This window comes from Siphateles boraxobius, unplaced genomic scaffold, assembly GCF_051911475.1.
Source record: "Siphateles boraxobius isolate OS27281-9 unplaced genomic scaffold, OSU_SipBor_1 23, whole genome shotgun sequence".
In the NCBI taxonomy this organism is placed as follows: domain Eukaryota; kingdom Metazoa; phylum Chordata; class Actinopteri; order Cypriniformes; family Leuciscidae; genus Siphateles; species Siphateles boraxobius.
The window spans coordinates 2,134,461-2,152,014 of record NW_027508844.1 but is presented as its reverse complement, the minus strand read 5'-3'; the positions used below and the strand labels follow the sequence as shown (position 1 = coordinate 2,152,014).

Here is a 17,554-nt window from a genome sequence, read left to right as displayed (position 1 = left end):
GCAATGCGTTGGCCGGGAATCGAACGCATACAGCAAGAATGGACAGACCCAGGAATCGAACCCATAGCAAGAATGCTCGTAATCAAGGTCTTTAATTTACAAATGTGATGCGATGGCCGGGAATCGAACCCGGGTCAACTGCTTGGAAGGCAGCTATGCTCACCACTATACCACCAACGCAAGACTGTTGGATGTAGACTGGAAGCCCTGTTCTGCGGTCAGCAATAATTTTCGCAATACTTTAGCAGCTGGCAGGTGCAGATGAACTGAAACTCTCTTTGTTTGGACCTGGCACTTAAAAAAATTGCATGAACTTATTGACCTGACCTACCAGGCACCATATTAAAAAACAAGGTCTCTAATTTAATAATGTAACACGTTTTATGCAGACACTTCATATTTAAACGGTATTAGATTATTTTTTGGATTCACTGGCTTCTGTGAAGCGTTGAGCTAAAATGACGCATGACGCCGTTCCTGGAAGCCGCGCTGATCGGATACAACTACCTGTCTCTGCAACTCCTCGTTAGTATAGTGGAAAGTATCTCAGCCTGTCACGCGGAAGACTGGGGTTCGATTCCCCGACGGGGAAATCCAGTCTTTTACTGCTGCCAAAAGACCTTAACAAATGTTTTGCTCCAGGAAACAAGTTACAGGAGAAGTTGGCAAGGGGCCTCGGACGACTGTTTTAAAGACAGCTTGAGAAAAATGCAATGCGTTGGCCGGGAATCGAACGCATACAGCAAGAATGGACTGCCCCAGGAATCGAACCCATAGCAAGAATGCTCGTAATCAAGGTCTTTCATTTACAAATGTGATGCGTTGGCCGGGAATCGAAACCGGATGAACTGCTTGGAAGGCAGCTATGCTCACCACTATACCACCAACGCAAGCCTGTTGGATGTAGGCTGGAAGCCGTGTTGTGCGGTCAGCAAGAATTTTCGCAATACATTAGCAGCTGGCAGGTGGAGATGAACTGAAACTCTCTTTGTTTGGACCTGGCACTTAAAAAAATGGCATGAACTTATTGACCTGACCTACCAGGCACCATATTAAAAAACAAGAGGTTAATGACACAATATCCTCAAAATCAGGAAATAATAGTACCCCAAACTAACACATACAAGACATAGAGTGCAGTCACCATCACACACACACATATTAGACACATATTTTAACTGTTCATTTTTAATGTTCGCTTTTCATTATATCATCTCTAAAAAGATTTAAATTTTAAGTAAGATTTTAAACTTCACATTTTACTGTAGCTTTTACCAGCTGCTTTGATCTTAGAAAAGTCAGCTGGATTTTGGTTCATTATCACTATTTTGCTTCAGCTTGCTCTAGCAGGCCGATAACAGAAAGACAGACACAGTTACCATCCCTGCCTCCACTCAGACAGTCTCTCTCTCTCTAATGGCGCTTTTCCACTACACAGTACCAGCTCGCCTTGGCTCGGCTCGGCTCGACTCGACTCGCCTTTGTTTGGTTTTCCACTGTGTAAAAGTTGTACCTGTACCTGCTTTCGGGTACTTTTTTTCGTACCACCTCCGGCGAGGTTCTAAGCGAGCTAAGGCGATACTAAAATGTGACGTAATACAATGCCGACTGCTGATTGGTCAGAGAGAATCGTCACTATTCACTGCGTCATCATTGCACGCCGCAGACGGAGTATCCAGAATAACCAGAGAATAACCCCGCCATTTTTAAATAGTTTGCCCAGATATACTAAACTTACTATTATGGCAACTCGGAAGAATACGCCGTGGTCAAACGAGGAGGTGCAGACTTTCCTATGTTTGGTTGCCGAAGAAAGGATCCAGCGAGAGCTTGATGGGGCAACGAGGAACGAAAAAGTTTATCAAGAAATCTCCGAACTGCTGTCCACACATGGCTACAACAGGACTTTCCAGCAATGTAGGGAAAAGTTAAAAAAACTGAAAAGTGACTACAGAGCTGTAAAGGACCACAACGGCCGCAGTGGTTCAAACCGAAAAAGCTGGAAGTGGTACGAACAGATGGACGCTATCTACGGCCATAGACCGGCGAGCAACGGGAGGGAGGGTGGACTTGACTCGGCCACCAGTTTGTTGGAGTCGCTGTTGGAGGATGGTAAGTGTTTAAAATTTACATTACATTAATCATGTAGGCGCACTCTGCTTGAGAGTTTTGTTTTCTGTAGGCTGGCTTTTGAAAAGCTGAAGCTCACTTATAACATCGAAGACTGTAAACTTGTGTCGCAGATAACAATTGCTGCTACCGCTAACTATCTGCCATTGCTATTTTCGTATTGTGTTGACTTTTGTATGATCTTTCTATCTAGATTCCTTTTCGACGAGCGAGAATGGTTCAGTGACTCCCACTGATGCCACCTCGGCACCGGAAACAGCGGCACCATCGACACCAACAAGATCAGCAGCGTCGACACCGAGACCCGCAGCAGCGTCGACACCGGCAACCGGTTAGTATAATTGGAGAAAAAGTAAACTCTTCTAGCCTGTTGTCTGTGAATCTATACACACTTTTTAATATATCATTAATCGTATCAATAACTCATTAATATAACGTAAACGTACTTGCATAACAACAGGAAGCATTCCCAGTTATGGGAATGCAGGATTCATTAATAAACCTGTTCAGTATTTTTATAACTTTCCAGACGTACACCTATACTGTACACATGGTATTTTAAAGTTGACATTTACTAAAATAGATGTTTAATAAATACATTAAATACATTTACTCAGATGTTAAGTCGTTATATACTATATAAGTAATAGTAAGTTGTGGGCTTGTCTTTTTTTATGTAGAAGCTGTAATGATAATACATGTGAACAATTTACACCACACATACAACCTTTGAATGAAACGTGACTTGTCCGTTTTTCTTTATAACTCATTCATTGTAATTATTTTTTTGGCCAGGACGGAGGAAACGAAAGAGGGAACAGGAGCATCTGACTGTCCTGAGGGAGATGCAGACATCGGATGTCGAGCAGCTGGAATTGAACCGGGCACAGCGGGAGCGCCATTTACAGATGGCACTCGATGATGCAGCACATGCCCGAGAACTAGAAGCGGCTTTAAGGAGAGAGGAGATGGCTGCAATGTCGTCCTTCAACCAGGCCTTTCTGGGAACCCTGAGCCAGCTTGTCCAGGCACTGAACCGGCGGGATGCTGTTCCACCGCCCCTGGACTGAAACCCCTTTGTTTATTTTAATTTAATGTTTGCACTACATGTAACATATGTATATAGTTGGATGTGTGAATTTATATTAATATTATATATTTTTCTATTTGTATGCGTGTTTAAATAAAACCTTTTTGAAACTTATTACAAACAGTGTCTTTTTTTGATGGTTTGCCTTTTTACAAGGGTTTAAACAAGTATTTTCAGATTTTATACTGTGATAACCTTTAATAAAAAACAGCAGAGACAACATATTTAATGATAATGTATTTATTTAGCAATTAAAATAACGCATCAGACCCTCCCGTACATCTCTGCCCTCCTCCTCAACACCCTGTGCCACTGGCACCACAGGCTCTGCTACTGCAGGTGCATCCCAGTCATCGTCATAGTCCTCTCCATGACTCTCACAAAGGTTATGCAAAGCACAGCAAGTAAGAATCATAGATTTCACGATTGTAACATCACAGTCATTTCTTTTCATGAGCCAACGCCACCTTCCCTTCAGTCTACCAAAAGCGTTTTCAACCACTACCCGTGCTCGACATATTTTCTTGTTGTAGATCTGCTGTTCTACTGTCAGCCGTCCAGTGTCAGTGAATGGCTTTAGGAGCCAGTTCTGCAGGGGATAGGCAGAATCTCCCAGGATGTAGTAGGCAACATTCACCCCACCAATATTCCCGGTGTAAGCTGGAAAGTGGTTGCCACGGCTGGCCAACTCCCACAATGTGGACAGTCTTAAAACACGAGCATCATGCAATCTGCCAGGCAGTCCTGCAAACACGTTCCAGAACAGTCCTTTTCCATCTACAACACCTTGAAGGACCTTGTCTCTCCATCACTGGACGCAGTTTGTTGTACAAATATATGAATGTTTCTTCCGACATTCTGAAGTTCTGAACCCACTGCGCGTTTGTGAAACCAGGAACAATAACATCCCACCACTCGGTAGCTCGGTTGAAAGCCCAAACAGACGGTTTGCCGCGGCGACTTTGCAAAGCTAAACAGATCTGAAACACATAAACCATGCACATTTTAGTACGTAATACTGGTAGCTATAAAGTTGATTAAATACTTTGCATATAGTATAGTATTTACACATATGCAAACGTTAGCTATGTTAGCATAACTTACCCTCTTGCGTCGGCTTTGAACAACCGGATTCGTCTCGTAGTCTGAACTCTGTAGTAATTCCCAAACTCTCCTGTTTTTTCAGCAGTGTTTCGTTTTTCTGCCCTCAGCCTCTCATGAAACAACGTTTGTCTTCTTGCTGTGAGAAACAGCCACATCCCGAGGATCAAAAACAGCATATACTCGATTTCCCCCATTGTCCTGTGTGTGTGGGTAGCGGATGTGTGTCGCGTATAAGATTACGTCACGGCAGTTTCCTGCGGCGTCGCTATGACTACCGGGTACTATTTGTGGCGGTACTATCTGCAATGGAAAACGGAGCGAAAAGCGAGCCGAGTCGAGGCGAGCCGAGGCGAGTCGAGCCGAGTCGAGCTGGTACTGGTAATGGAAAAGCGCCATAAACAAATAATCTTTTCAACAGCCTCCTAAGACTGTAATTTAGACAAAATGTAATATTAAATTTATTACATTAACCTTTTACCATTCACCTTTGTTATCCAGACTCTTCTCAAACCTACAAAAGCCTGTCTTCATCTTTAGCCACCACCATGCCTAACGACCTTCAGGAGTTAAAACTATGTTATAGACATATTAGCTCAACATTAACTCTTCTATACATTTTACTTGCCCATATGGCAACCAACATCATGTCCCTCATATAATTAAGTTTTGTTACTGTCTCCGCAGCAAATAATGGCAATCACCTCATGGAATCAGCTGGCTCCTGAAAGCCCACTCCCGTTAGCTATTTATCTTTAATTTTCTTCTCTTCAGGGTGTCGTCCCCTGGCATAGTTGCAGACACTTGTCACAATGAAATACAAGCCATACAATCAATGCGGTTTCTGGTGAGTGGTATAGAGGAACTCACATTTCTGGGTCAGACTGCCGTAACATTAATTTTAACCTCACAGCGCATCTCACCTCTCAATGCTCTGCTGACCCCGGTGGCCTCCAGTAATCAGCGCTCAACTCTCATACCTTTCTCACAAATAACACCTCCATCCGGAGGTGCCCAATGTTCGTGACCCCCTGCGTTAGGCTGTCCCCTGGCCAGGAAGATCATCCCGTCATTGAGTAGCCACTCGTACACACGTACACACTGGTGACCGCTCTTTCCCAATACAATCAGTTTTCTTCAACAGAACTCAGCTGTTTTCTGGAGCTTAGGAAAGGCACGTTCAAGAGTCACCAGAGCCATTCCGATTGCCTAATAGTGTTCACAGGGAGACAGGTTAATAACAACAGTATTTAATCACTTAAATCCATTAACTATCTTAAAAGCAGCAACCTAGCTACTTAGACTATACTCAGTGAATTTAGATCACAGCCGTACATTCAGTGTACTTCATCTGTAGCCGGAGCCATCGGTCCTGAATTGTGGAGACTAAATGAGACAAAGTTGTTACTGGTCCTAAAATACGCTAATCAAAATGTCACCTCTATCGTTTAAGGTCTGTATTATTTTAAAGACTTCTTTAAAGTCATTCAGTTTTACTTTTAACATTTTTAACATTTAAATACAAATTGCCCTCTGAATGGTAATGATTTCTTTTAACATCTCTGTGTCTATGGTTTTCAACTGAAACACTGTGCTTTACTATAAATAGCTTATTATCACTTATGACACAGGCTCAGATAACAGCTTTTAGATGACATTGAATGAGAGAGAGACTCTGAGGCATTCAAGACTGGTACACTGCTCTCTCATATACTTCTAACATCAAACTTTTTATCTACCATCTTTTAACTCTATCCCAGCTTAAGGCATCTTTGCCAGAAATTACATGTGTTTTCAAATAAACATAGTTTTACAGTTGTCTTTTGCCCACGTCAGGGAATCTAGACATTACAAATTTCCATTCAGATTGAGTATCTGTCGCACTGGCTGTTTCAGCCACAGCACACATCAGATTTAGATAAGCGAACTGTTTCATTACAGCCAATAGCAGACTTATCTTTTGAAAGCAAAACATCAGCTTCTAGCTCTTTCATGGTCAACTTTTCAAGCTGTTTGTTTAATCAGATGCCTTTCAACACATTTTACATTTAGCAACTGTTAATTCAGTAGCCTACTACTTCTGCTTATTTGTTCTTACATAAAAATAATTATTCTAGTTCTCAATAACGTTTCACATTTCTCAATCTCAATTTTAATTGTCAAGTTCTCAACCATAGTTTAATATTTGACTTTAGTTTTCTCTTGGAGTTTATCAATCTCCAATTAGGATTCACACTATAAGTTTGACGAGGCAAGCACTCTCTGCTTGTGATACTTTTGCAGTTATTGTAAATCATCTGTGAGATTAGTCTCTCTATATCATCTAAAACCTTTTTAAAATGTTTAATTACAACACAATCATCCTTTTAGTTACTTTGATATATTTTGCAACTCACATCTGTTGGAGTCATTAATTTTACATGAACCTGTATTCATCAATTCACTTATAGAAATTACTATTATAGAAATTACTATTATAGATATTTTCTTCAAAAGGATTCACTTTAAGACTTCAATCTTTTGACCTTTTTATCTCTTATTTCTCAGACGAAAAATGTCACTGTCGTCATTTAAACACTGATCTACTTTCAAACCAATATTATTACCAAAAATGTGTTGTCATTTTATCACATTTTAAACACCTTCTCGGTGGGCATTTACAGTTACGTATTAAATGGTCCTGATGACCACCATTAAAACACTCTCGGCTCCAACTTACTGCACACCCTTGAAGCAGTGTGTCCCAAACAGGAATGCAAACCGAGCTGATAAGCAGTTCTCTGTATTCTTTTACAGTCCACCAGTGGCTGATTTAATCATAATAGCCCAATCATAATCTTCATCATTATTATTGGCAGAACATTAATTGTCATAAGCTGCAAAATATTCTAAGTTGTTTTCACAAAGTGTCTGTTTAACTTTAGTCACACTTGTCCAAGGAAATGATCTTCGACCCATAATTTAATATACTTGCTTTTTGTAATCATCGTAAGCAATACAAGGCTAAACATTTTAATTTTTCAGTTTCTTTGTTTGTTTGTAGCCAGTCAAGTTGTTGTTTAAATTTCCAAACAGAAGCAAAACTTATCAAGACAACCATTTACTTAATAATTTCTGCAAATTTCTCTGAAGTGAGGGCTTCAGAGCACAGCTGCTTACAGCGTTCGCTCTTTTCTGTCTCACTATTAGTTTCAGGACTGTTCAGGTTACTGATCAAGTTACTCAGTTTGTCTGCCATATCTTAATAACAGTTCAAACTCACCTGAAGTCATTGCAGAAATGGAGGCGGCGATCTTTGAACAACACAGCTTGGCTTCTCCGTGATGAAACTGCAGAGTATACTCCAAAATCACAGTTACATATACTGGTCCATGCCAATTTGGGTCACAACTTTTTTTTCTTTTTTTTTTCTCTCTCGGGATCGTTCCTGATGCATCCCTGGCAAACAACCCTATTTTTGTTAGTATCCCTAACTGCCTGATTCACTAAATTCGGGGATCCCCTATCTGAGATGGAAGAGATTGAGCAGGTTTACGGTGATACTGGACCTCCCGTCCAGGGACGTACTCTGCTGGGGTGGTGCTACACCATTAATGCCCAGCGGGGCCCACACAGAGCACGCTTCGCTTGCGCTGTCTGCTGCCATTACCCTTAACGACGCTCTCAGCGACTTCTTATCCTCTCAGCAGTAGGCCTACAACTTACTCCTTCACTCGCCTCATCGGAGTGAAGGCTACTTACTCCTTCACTCGCCTCATCGGAGTGAAGGCTCTCCCGCTCTCCTTCAAAATCTCTTCCAGTCAGACAGCCCTAACAATTAATAAAAGCTTACTACCTTGTGTGTTGATTTGCCAGAGATGTCACCACGGAATGATTGCCCGCCGCATCCTCCACCAAACTGTAAGGGGTATACAGTTAAAGACCCAGAACCAGATATGAAGAATGAAGACCCAGAGTCAGAATTATAAAAAATTAAAGAAAATATTTACTGAAGATAGTTTGCAGTTTCATCAGCAGAAGTCAGCTTCAATACTCGCACAGGAGTTCGTAGGCCGCCCCGCTTACAGTTACAAAGATCACAGCAGTTATACGATTTCCAAGGTCTAAGCGACGTCATTGCTTACAGGATGAATGATTCTCATTGGCTATGAAATAGATAAACACAGTAATTTTCCACACATATACAGATAGACTGAAGCATATCTCCATCGATTATGCAGCTGAAGTTAGGCACGTCATGACCTTCCAGGTCGCAGATTTGGGTTGCTGGGCGCCAGCATGTCCAGAACAACAACTCAGTCAATCTCCAATAATGCCAGTGGTTCCTTAACCTGTAACCAAGAAGACTAACACACACACCGACACACAGCTTTTCCAAGGTTGGATTTGGCCAGGCTCTCACTATAAACAGGAGAGTCCTCTCAAAACATCAAGATAATGCGTTCTTTCTCTCAAGGATAGCTAAACTTTAGTCTAACTGGAAAGAAAGGCTTTAACAAAGAAATGGCCCCTTAAACGATTGGGTTCAATGACCCCTATATGTTTTAACACATTGAAGACCTTTCTCAAACACAATACAAGTCAAGTCAAGTCAAGTCATCCTCATTTATATAGCGCTTTTAACAATGTAGATTGTTTCAAAGCAGCTTTACAGAGATAAAGATATAATTTAAGGTAACAGAGATTGGTTTGGTTTTATAGTGGCTCTTGAAAAATGTTTTTTCCAGCTAAAGTTAGTTTTGATTGATTCACTTCCATCTAAATGATAGTTTGTTATTAAGGGTAACCTTCTTTCTCTCAAGGATAGCTAAACTTTAGTCTAACTGGAAAGAAAGGCTTTAACAAAGAAATGGCCCCTTAAACGATTGGCTTCAATGACCACTATATGTTTAAACACATTGAAGACCTTTCTCAAACACAAAACAAGTCCCTATTTCATTTCTGGAAGCTGTGTTAAATAAGCAAGCACTGCATTCAGATATCAAATACAGACATTAAAGAATACATGAAAAGAACATTTCAGTAATCACACTGGTAACTTATATAAATAAAGTAAAATCTCCAGAGAAGTCATTCAATTCATTTGATATTTAGAAGGAAAAATATTGATTAATACCTTAATTATAATCAATCATTACATATACATTGAAGCAGCAGTGGATTCCAATCCACCCCCTTCATCTTGCAGCGGAAGCTGATGGTGAGGGCATCGGAGGAGTGTTTTTGGTCATCTGTTTTTGCTGCTGTTTTAAAAGATACTGCTGCAAATTGTACATTTTGCTGCCTGGCACACACTTCTGCCTCATTATAAAGAAAGCATTTCCGTCTGCCCTGGTATCCCAAATCTTCCTCCAAGTGTCTTGTGCTCTGGATCCAAATCCAACAGTATTGTCATCCTCTGTCAAAAAAGGCACTGCGTCTGGCCTTTGAGACAGATACTGTTTAAGATCTTCAATTTCCTTGAAGCTTCTTGAATACTCAAGAAAGGAAATGAGGCTATCCTTGCATGGACCCTCTGGGTTGAACTGCCCAGCCTGTTCTTCTTCCTCAACCTTCTCGGACAGGTACAAAGCATAGCTGACATCATTCTCTAATAACAACTTGAAAGACTTGCCCTTGTACTTGCCGAACTGAAGAATGCATTCTCCCAACACCTCTTGCTTGTCAGAGACATCCCCTCCTCTATGTAACACAAGAGAACGGGCGTTCAACTTGACCAGATCTTCTCTTTGAGGTGTTGACTTGTCCTGCAGTGAAGGGTTGTCTTTAATTCTTTTTGCCTCTTCTGATGGGTCCCGGCGTAAATGGCCCGACGGGCCTTTCCTGAAAGACACTTTGACTTTCCCTGGGAAGAACACTGTTTTCTTCATGATGCTGTTCTGAAATCAGAATGTATTCATTGGTGTCTCAGCATAAGCATTTAAATACTTACAGTAACAAAATGAAATAAGACAGTTAATACTAAAGCATCAGTGATATACATAAAAGAGTTATTTTACAATGCTATAATATTCCATAATATTACTGTTTCTTAACTGAATAAATGCAGCCTTAGAGCACGTACTGTTTATTAAATTTGCATTATTTAATATTCATTATTTAAATTGCTTTAAAAATGTATATATGTATATATAAAAAGTTAACAAGTTAACTAATTAAAAATGTTAAATTATACCATTAAATTGTACACATATATATATATATATATTTGTTTCTAATTTAAATGTAATATATGTGTGTGTCTGATATTAATTACATTATAGGAGGACCAAACCCGCAGAAATTAAAAATTAATAAATAAACATGTAAACAAATAAAAAGATAAATTTGATAATAGGAAAATAAATAAAGGAATAAACGACTTGATAAAATAAATATGATTTATTCTTTACCAAACTAATTTTTGTATTATTTCCCTTAATTTATTTTCTGCTTTTATTTATTTGTTAATTAATATTTATATTTGGTCAGCAAGACCAACCAACCTAATTATCATGCACATCAAAATGTAAGAATAGATATAAAACTAAAGAAAGAAAATTAAAAATAAATAAAGATTAAAATAAATAAATCTGGAAATAAAAACACATTGGAATAAATAAATAAACAAATAAATGAATGCATAAATAAATATAAGAATAAATGGAACAAACAAATAAATAAAATAATAAATAAATACAATTAAAAATAATACAAATACATTAAAATATAAAAGCAAAAAATTATAAATTAGGGGAAAAATATACAAAAATACATTTGATTAAAATGAATCATGTTTATTTTATCAAGTCTTTTATTCCTTTATTTATTTTCCTATTATCACATTTATTTATCTATCTATTTATTAATTCATTTATTGATTCATTTTTAATTGCAGGTTTGGTCCTCCATACTACTGCACATTACATCTTACTGCACTGTTAACATATATTTTAAGCATATATTTAACAGAATAAATTAGTGACGGAATAATGTTCTTTGACTTGTTAGGTGTACTGTTTCTTATCGTCACAATCCATTCAACACGATAACAATACGATTACATGACAATATACATGCAATTTAAATGATACAAATATTTGAATAATAATGTATATGCGGTCACCTGAGGGAAAATGTGTCTGCAATTTGCATACCCTTTGGTAAATGTATTTCATGAACAATGCTCACCTAACAAGTCAAATAACATTATTCCGTCACTAATTTATTCTGTTAAATTCATATTCAGTCAGTATAGTTCTGACAGCATGACTTAAGTATTACTTCATTCATTTACTCATTTATAATCATCCAGTCATAATGCAGCTCCTTCTTTAAAGATCTTCTAACATCTAAATAATGAATTAAATCAGCTCATCTTCATCTTCAAGTCCACATGGGTGTCCTAGCAGAGTAACAACATGTATTGTGCACATGAACCCAAAATTAAATGCCACTTCGGTTGATATTTTGTAATAAAAGGCAAGAACATTCAAACAAATGTCCAAACACATTTTTCGGTCACTTCATTTGAAATAGTATATGTATAAAGACCATAAACTTACTTGTAAAGAATGTGGGCTCTTTTCCAGGCATGGGTAGTGTGGAACTATGTGTAGGATGAGGTGCAGTCGGTCTCAAAGATAGATTCTGTGAAATTCTATCTCCAAACCGAGAGTCTAAAGGGGAAATCTCTCCTTTATTACTTTTAACCTCTGTAAAAAGCAAGAAAGAGTAGAATAGTGAGAAAGCAAACATAGTTATTTTTTCTACTGCTGCTGAATCATTTACAAATTTGGTAACTATCATGCGGTAATTGTCAAAATTCCTGTCGATTTGGGATGGGCCACAGTTGCTAAAGTTCACTCACGTGTCTGCCTTTTAATTTTATTCTTAAAGCGAGTTCCTAGAGTTTCACACAATAAATGTATATATTCACACTATATACTAGAATTACATCTCTTGTGCCTTAATTTCAAAGGCAACATAAGTAATTTTCAAATAACTAAAATAACTTCAAAACAATAATAAAACATTAATTATACGCTGTATATTTTCTAATCGCTAGGTGTCAGTACACTCACTGGCTGTTACCTAGAGTGCCGTGGGCTTGCTATTTGTTCCAAACAACATGGCTTTTGACGCAAGTTTACAGTAACGATAAAACCATGTGAAGATGCTTTCCAGCATTGACAGCATGCGCCTGCTTTAGTTTGTAACCTTCTGGAGGCCTAGCTTAAACTTTATAAAAGGAAAAAAAGTCACTGTTACAGGATTACCCTTGTAAAGAGTTATGTTGGTAAGAAACAGTTTTGTCTACAAGCTAAAGATGACAACGCCCCTTTGTAGTCTGGGACATGTCGGGTAGACCGGTAGCTCGCTGTGATCGTATAGTGGTTAGTACTCTGCATTGTGGCCGCAGCAACCCCGGTTCGAATCCGGTGAGTTTTACTCTTTTTGTGCACGGCGCGTGTCCTTGATGTGCTCTGGATGTTCGAGTGAATTGAAACTGGGACCTTCTTTGAAAGCATGAGTTCTCAGGTTCGAACCCTTAGAGAAAAGACTGAAAACGAAACGCTCCTATTGATTTCGGAAGAATCTTGTTTCAGAGAGAATATGGTGCGTGTATATTTTCTAATCGCTAGGTGTCAGTACACTCGCTGGCTGTTACCTAGAGTGCCGCGGGCTTGCTATTTGCTACAAACAACTGCGCCTTTGACACAAGTTTACAATAACGATAAGAGCGCGGCAAGTCAACAGCATTGAAGCGTGTGAAGAGGCTTTCCAGACAAGTAGCAGTGAGTTTTTGTTCTTTTTCCTAGCATTATTTTCCTTTAATGACTATTATCATCAGTCTAATAGGCTGCATTCTCACTAATTTGCAAATATATTTTGACATACCAGAGGTTTTGACGGCCGTTCTGAATCTTCGAAGAAGGAAACGCAATGCATTGGAGGACACTCTTTTTTCTGCGCCAATACGATTCATTTTGCTGTGCGTTCGCACGCAGCACGCACGCTTCTCGAGCAAGAGCCTGGATAGCTCAGTCGGTAAAGCATCAGACTTTTAATCTGAGGGTCCAGGGTTCAAGTCCCTGTTCGGGTGAACGAGCCTCTTTTTGTGGAGCGGTACGTTTTGTTGTTGAGTTCTTGCTGATCTACACTGGCCTCGGGCAGCGACGCTGCAAGGCACCAAGCCAAACGACATGCCCCTTTCAGACAGCTTGTAGTCGGGGCCGAGTGGTTAAGGCGATGGACTTGAAATCCATTGGGGTCTCCCCGCGCAGGTTCGAATCCTGTCGACTACGTTGACAGTCTTCTTTAGTTTCTAACCTTCTGGAGGCCTAGCTTAAACTTTATAAAAGGAAAAAAAGTCACTGTTACAGGATTACCCTTGAATAAAGTAATGTTGGTAAGAAACAGTTTTGTCTGCAAGCTAAAGATGACAAGGCCCCTTTGTAGTCAGGGACACGTCGGGTAGACCGGTAGCTCGCCGTGATCGTATAGTGGTTAGTACTCTGCGTTGTGGCCGCAGCGAATCCGGGTCACGGCAAGGTTTTCTGGGTGCCATTGAAATTGAGCTCCATGTCACCACCTCTCCTCACCCCGTCCTTCGGCCTACTCATTTTGTGCACGGCGCGTGCCCTTGATGTGCTCTGGATGTTCGAGTGAATTGAAACTGGGACCTTCTTTGAAAGCATGAGCTCTCAGGTTCGAACCCTTAGAGAAAAGGCTGAAAACGAAACACTCCTATTTATTTCGGAAGAATCTTACTTCAGAGAGAATATGGTGCGTGTATATTTTCTAATCGCTAGGTGTCAGTACACTCGCTGGCTGTTACCTAGAGTGCCGCGGGCTTGCTATTTGCTACAAACAACTGCGCCTTTGACACAAGTTTACAATAACGATAAGAGCGCGGCAAGTCAATAGCATTGAAGCGTGTGAAGAGGCTTTCCAGACAAGTAGCAGTGAGTTTTTGTTCTTTTTCCTAACATTATTTTCCTTTAATGACTATTATCATCAGTCTAATAGGCTGCATTCCCACTAATTTGCAAATATATTTTGACATAGCAGACGTTTTGACGGCCGTTCTGAATCTTCGAAGAAGGAAACGCAATGCATTGGAGGACACTCTTTTTTCTGCGCCAATACGATTCATTTTGCTGTGCGTTCGCACGCAGCACGCACGCTTCTCGAGCAAGAGCCCGGATAGCTCAGTCGGTAAAGCATCAGACTTTTAATCTGAGGGTCCAGGGTTCAAGTCCCTGTTCGGGTGAACGAGCCTCTTTTTGTGGAGCGGTACGTTTTGTTGTTGAGTTCTTGCTGATCTACACTGGCCTCGGGCAGCGACGCTGCAAGGCAGCAAGCCAAACGACATGCCCCTTTCAGAAAGCTTGTAGTCGTGGCCGTACCCTCCGGCGAATGGACAGCCTAACTATTCCTAACCATTTGTTACAAGTCCTAACACAAGTCCTAACACAATCTAAATAAGTCCTAACAATTCCTAACACAATCTAAATAAGTCCTAACAATTCCTAACACAGGTCCTAACAATCCTAAATTACGTCCTAACAGTTCCGAACAGCGGGTCCTAACAGTTCCGAACAGCGGGGCAAAACAGCCATTGGCTGGACGGGCCAAAACAGTCATTGGCCGAAACATAGTCTCGTGACCACCGTCATAAAGAGCGACGGCGCGAAAAGGACTCGTCATTCACCCCATCACTACCTGAGACGGTTTTGTGTTTTGATGCAGGCAAGTACAGTTTAATTAACATTTTAACGTGAAAGAGAAAAATTATCTATTCGTTGGACATTACAGTTCAAACTCGGTTTAGGTTGCACACGTTTAATTCAGCTATCTTTATTTGTAATTCGTTGTTTTAACACTTATATAGAGTTCGGAGGCCATGTTTTGATATAGTGATATAAATCGCGGCCTTCATACTGCAAAAGCTTAGCCGGACTGGTTTAAGATAACAGTATATGGACTATAAATGAGGATAATAATTCCTATGATGATTAATGTTAAAATACAGAGTGGTGACTTGTTTTGTATTAACCATAGAGTGTACAAATAAAACCGTAATAAAAAGCCTAATAACTTTAGAAACTAATTATGTTATAATTTTTACATAATGAACTGCTTTATTTTTACTCTCTGTTGCTTTTTACTGTTTTCAATTTATTAGTTTTTTTTTTTCAATCGCTAACAAGCGCTTACCCATACTTCAGATAATTTTTCTAAACTCTTAAAACAGACTCACACCCACAAAACACAATTGGCCAAATGGACGATTTTCTTCTCAAAAACACATTTTGAAAAACACACTCTTCATTTCAAAATAGAACACATCTTTCTCTGCATACACTAACTTTACCAAAACACTGAAAATCTGACTCAGACTCAGAATGAAATTATTCTGTCAAAGAATAACACTTGTTTTCACGTCACAAGGTACATGCAGTCAATCAAAGTACACCCAGTTTCAAAATACTGGCTATTGTTGACATTACAAAAACTTCATAGACTTTAGTGTTTCAGTTTGAAAAACATGCAAAACATGCAGTCCACCGTTTTTACACTACATTTCTTGGTTGGGAATTGTATGTCCACATGTACAGTAACTTTACTTTTTTCCAGCCTCTCTTAGTGAAAGACCGTGGTTGATTACATGGTCAATGATAGTGGCACGGATTTCATCACTGACTACTGTTCTTGCAGCCCTTGGAATGCCACCACCACACATTCTTACACCTTTACCTTGCCCTCTCCTTGGGCCTTCTCTTCTCCCTGGCCCTGCTCCTCTCACTTCACCTCTCATCTCTCACTGCACCCCTCACTGCACCTCTCACTGCACCCCTCACTGCATCTCACCTCTCACTGCATCTCACCTCTCACTGCACACTGCACCCCTCACTGCACCTCTCACTGCATCTCACCTCTCACTGCACCCCTCACTGCACCTCTCACTCCATCTCACCTCTCACTCCATCTCACCTCTCACTCCATCTCACCTCTCACTGCATCTCACCTCTCACTGCATCTCACCTCTCACTGCATCTCACCTCTCACTGCATCTCACCTCTCACTGCACACTGCACCCCTCACTGCACCTCTCACTGCATCTCACCTCTCACTGCACCTCACCTCTCACTGCACCTCACCTCTCACTGCACCACTCACTGCACCCCACCTCTCACTGCACCTCTCACTGCACCTCTCACTGCACCCCTCACTGCATCTCACCTCTCACTGCACCTCTCACTGCACCACTCACTGCACCCCTCACGGCATCTCATCTCTCACTGCACCTCTCACTGCACCACTCACTGCACCCCTCACTGCATCTCATCTCTCACTGCACCTCTCACTGCACCACTCACTGCACCCCTCACTGCATCTCACCTCTCACTGCACCTCACGTCTCACTGCACACTGCACCTCTCACTGCACCTCTCACTGCACCCCTCATTGCACCAATTTGAATTTAGTGCAACGTAATCATTCATTCTATTTACCATAGTTTAAAAATTGTCTTTTAACATGGTTAAATTAACAAACATACATAATTTGACAACCATCCATGTGTAAAATCCCTCTTCTACATAAAATTTGTCTTAAATGTTTTCCCCTAAGCCTTTTCTTTAAATTTCATTTCATTTGTATCTCTCTGAAGTTGTTCTCAAGTTGTCTCGTATTTACCCTGTTGTTTCATATTTATAGACATGACTAAGACTGGTAAACCAGACTCATACTGGCATGACATCATGTGCAAGTATGCCCAAGGGAAGTACCACTTCTCAACAGGCAAGAAGCCAGGGGCGAAGAAGTGGAAGCATGCCTTGGAAAGAATTAATAACTGTCCATTACACAAACAGACCTGTGCATATGATATATTTGGGAAAATAATCACTTGCAAATGTGGTTATCATAAGGTATGTAATGAATGTGATTATTTTACCTATGCTGGTGATCATTACTAATTTAAAAACATTTTTTAATAAGAGAAAAATGTTCATTATTTGAGCTGTAAAGCCTGACATGAAATAATAGTCAGAAAAAGGTGTGTGTGTATATATATATATATATATATATATATATATATATATATATATAATGCGCACAAACTGAGCAAAGCTGTGCAATTTAGTGCAAATGCTGTCAGTACACTAGATTAATTTCTTAGCTTTTAATGTAAATCAGTGAGGTCTTTATAATGGTATAACAGGTTACTTGAATAAAATGCATATA

General features: G+C 39.9%; 4 non-coding genes across 4 annotated transcripts; 3 read left to right on the top strand and 1 right to left on the bottom strand.

The window, feature by feature from the left end:
• Nucleotides 1-108: 108 nt before the first annotated feature.
• Nucleotides 109-180, bottom strand: trnag-ucc (transfer RNA glycine (anticodon UCC)). Its single transcript has one exon. It is a non-coding gene; the product is annotated as a tRNA-Gly (tRNA).
• A 13,153-nt stretch (nt 181-13,333) lies between these two features.
• trnak-uuu (transfer RNA lysine (anticodon UUU)) lies at nt 13,334-13,406 on the top strand. The gene has a single exon. It is a non-coding gene; the product is annotated as a tRNA-Lys (tRNA).
• A 120-nt stretch (nt 13,407-13,526) lies between these two features.
• Nucleotides 13,527-13,608, top strand: trnas-uga (transfer RNA serine (anticodon UGA)). The gene has a single exon. It is a non-coding gene; the product is annotated as a tRNA-Ser (tRNA).
• An 895-nt stretch (nt 13,609-14,503) lies between these two features.
• Nucleotides 14,504-14,576, top strand: trnak-uuu (transfer RNA lysine (anticodon UUU)). The gene has a single exon. It is a non-coding gene; the product is annotated as a tRNA-Lys (tRNA).
• The last annotated feature ends 2,978 nt before the right edge of the window (nt 14,577-17,554 follow it).